This window comes from Rhipicephalus microplus, unplaced genomic scaffold, assembly GCF_043290135.1.
Source record: "Rhipicephalus microplus isolate Deutch F79 unplaced genomic scaffold, USDA_Rmic scaffold_149, whole genome shotgun sequence".
Taxonomy (NCBI): domain Eukaryota; kingdom Metazoa; phylum Arthropoda; class Arachnida; order Ixodida; family Ixodidae; genus Rhipicephalus; species Rhipicephalus microplus.
In genome coordinates, this window is record NW_027464720.1 from 495,671 (window position 1) to 499,130 (window position 3,460).

Here is a 3,460-nt window from a genome sequence, read left to right on the forward strand (position 1 = left end):
CGTGAAACCTTAAAGAACGATGTCATTTAGCGAGATACAGCGTTCTGTACTGTAATAAGTTGGTGAGAAACTGTGAGGTCAAGCAAATATCGTAATTGTGAACGAAACAGTGTAATTAAGCGTCTTTAGATACAAGTGCGAATGTTAGGTTAGGTTGACATATCAACCGTCGTAAAACCGCATTAAACAATGTCACTTAGTGAGATGCAGTGTTTTTCACCATTACAAGTCGGGAACTGCGATATTTAATGTGAAAGCGCTTGCAAACGTCGTTAGGTTAGGTTAGGTTAGGTTAGGTTACGTTAGGTTAGGTTAGGTTAGGTTTGGTTAGGTTAGGTTAGGTTAGGTTAGGGTATGTTAGGCAAGGTTTGGTTAGGTTAGGTTAGGTTAGGTTGGTTTAGGTAAGGTTAGGTTAGGTTAAGATATGAACCGCGCTAAAACCGCATTAAACAATGTCACTTAGTGAGATGCTGTGTTTTTCACCATTACAAGTCGGGAACTGCGATATCTAATGTGAAAGCGCATGAAACCGTCGTAATCTTGTAGAAAACATTGTAAAGTAGCGAATAAAACGTTTTCTAACGATAGAAGTGCGAAGGTTCGGTTAGTTTGAGCTAGGTAGCGTCGTGAAACCACCAAAAACGATGTCATCTAACGAGTTAGTGTTGTTTTATTGCGAGTACAAAACTGCGATAGGTGAAATATTGGGAAAGCACACAAAATGGCATGAACTAGCCAGATACTGCGTCTTGTGCCGTTACAAGTGCGAAACTGCTTTATTGTGATTTCTCGTTAAAGCGCATGCAAGTATCTTGAAACCTTAAAGAACGATGTCATTTAGCGAGATACAGCGTTCTGTACTGTAATAAGTTGGTGAGAAACTGTGAGGTCAAGCAAATATCGTAATTGTGAACGAAACAGTGTAATTGAGCGTATTTAGATACAAGTGCGAATGTTAGGTTAGGTTGAGATATCAACCGTCGTAAAACCGCATTAAACAATGTCACTTAGTGAGATGTAGTGTTTTTCAACATTACAAGTTGGGAACTACGATATCTAATGTGAAAGCGCATGAAACCGTCGTAATCTTGTAGAAAACATTGTAAAGTTGCGAGTAAAACGTTTTCTAACGATAGAAGTGCGAAGGTTAGGTTAGGTTAGGTTAGTTTAAGCTAGGTAGCGTCGTGAAACTACCAAAAACGACGTCATCTAACGAGATAGTGTTGTTTTATTGCGAGTATTAAACTGCGATAGGTGAAATGTTGTGAAAGCACACACAACGGCATGAACAAGCCAAATACTGCGTGTTCTACCGTTACAAGTGCGAAACTGCTATATTGTGATATTCTCGTTAAAGCGCATGCAAGCATCGTGAAACCTTAAAGAACAATGTCATTTAGCGAGATACAGCGTTCTGTACTGCAATAAGTTGGTGAAAAACTGTGAGGTTATGCAAATATCGTAATTGTGAACGAAACAGTGTAATAGAGCGTCTTTAGATACAAGTACGAATGTTAGGTTAGGTTAAGATATGAACCGTCGTAAAACCGCATTAAACAATGTCAATTAGTGAGATGCAGTGTTTTTCACCATAAAAGTGGGGAACTGCGATATCTAACGTGAAAGCGCTTGCAACCGTCGTTAGGTTAGGTTAGGTTAGGTTAGGTTAGGTTAGGTTTGGTTAGGTTAGGTTAGGTTAGGTTAGATTAGGTTAGGTTGGGTTGAGTTGGGTTAGGTTAGGTTAGGTTAGGTTGGGTTAGGTTAGGTTAGGTTAGGTTACGTTAGGTTAGGTTAGGTTACGTTAGGTTAGGTTAGGTTAGGTTACGTTAGGTTAGGTTAGGTTAGGTAAGGATAATTTGGTTAGGTTAGGTAAGGTTAGGTTAGGTTAGGTTAGGTTGGGTTGGGTGTTGTTGGGTTGGGTTGGGTTGGGTTAGGTTGGGTTAGGTTAGGTTAGGTTACGTTAGGTTAGGTTAGGTTAGGTTACGTTAGGTTATGTTAGGTTAGGTTAGGTTACGTTAGGTTAGGTTAGGTCAGGTAAGGTTAGGTTACGTTAGAATAGGTTAGGTTAGGTTAGGTTACGTTAGGTTAGGTTAAGTTAGGTTAGGTTAGGTTTGGTTAGGTTAGGCTGGTTAGCTTAGGTTAGGTTAGGTTGGGTTGGGTTGGGTTAGGTTGGGTTAGGTTAGGTTAGGTTAGGTTGGGTTAGGTTAGTTTAGGTTAGGTTAGGTTAGGTTAGGTTGGGTTGGGTTGGCTTAGGTTAGGTTAGGGTGGTAAGGTTAGGTTAGGTTAGGTTAGGTTACGTTAGGTTAAGGTATGAACCGTCGTAAAACCGCATTAAACAATGTCACTTAGTGAGATGCAGTGTTTTTCACCATTACAAGTCGGGAGCTGCGATATCTAATGTGAAAGCGCTTGCAAACGTCGTTAGGTTAGGTTAGGTTAGGTTAGGTTAGGTTACGTTAGGTTAGGTTTGGTTAGGTTAGGTTAGGTTAGGTTATGTTAGGTTAGGTTGGGTTAGGTTAGGTTAGGTTACGTTAGGTTAAGGTATGAACCGTCGTAAAACCGCAATAAACAATGTCACTTAGTGAGATGCAATGTTTTTCACCTTTACAAGTTGGGAACTGCGATATCTAATGTGAAAGCGCTTGAAACCGTCGTAATGTTGTAGAAAGCAATGTAAAGTATCGAGTAAAACGTTTTCTAACGATAGAAGTGCGAAGGTTATGTTAGGTTGAGTTATGTTAGTTTAAGCTAGGTAGCGTCGTGAAACTACCAAAAACGACGTCATCTAACGAGATAGTGTTGTTTTATAGCGAGTATTAAACTGCGATAGGTGAAATGTTGTGAAAGCACACAAAACGGCATGAACAAGCCAAATACTGCGTGTTCTACCGTTACAAGTGCGAAACTGCTATATTGTGATATTCTCGTTAAAGCGCATGCAAGCATCGTGAAACCTTAAAGAACAATGTCATTTAGCGAGATACAGCGTTCTGTACTGCAATAAGTTGGTGAAAACTGTGAGGTTATGCAAATATCGTAATTGTGAACAAAACAGTGTAATGGAGCGTTTTTAGATACAAGTGCGAATGTTAGGTTAGGTTAAGATATGAACCGTCGTAAAACCGCATTAAACAATGTCAATTAGTGAGATGCAGTGTTTTTCACCATTAAAAGTGGGGAACTGCGATATCTAATGTGAAAGCGCTTGCAACCGTCGTTAGGTTAGGTTAGGTTAGGTTAGGTTTCGTTAGGTTAGGTTAGGTTAGGTTAGGTTAGATTAGGTTAGGTTTGGTTGAGTTGGGTTAGGTTAGGTTAGGTTAGGTTAGGTTGGGTTAGGTTAGGTTAGGTTAGGTTAGGTTAGGTTACGTTAGGTTAAGTTAGGTTAGGTTAGGTTACGTTAGGTTAGGTTAGGTCAGGTAAGGTTAGGTTACGTTAGAATAGGTTAGGTTAGGTTAGGTTA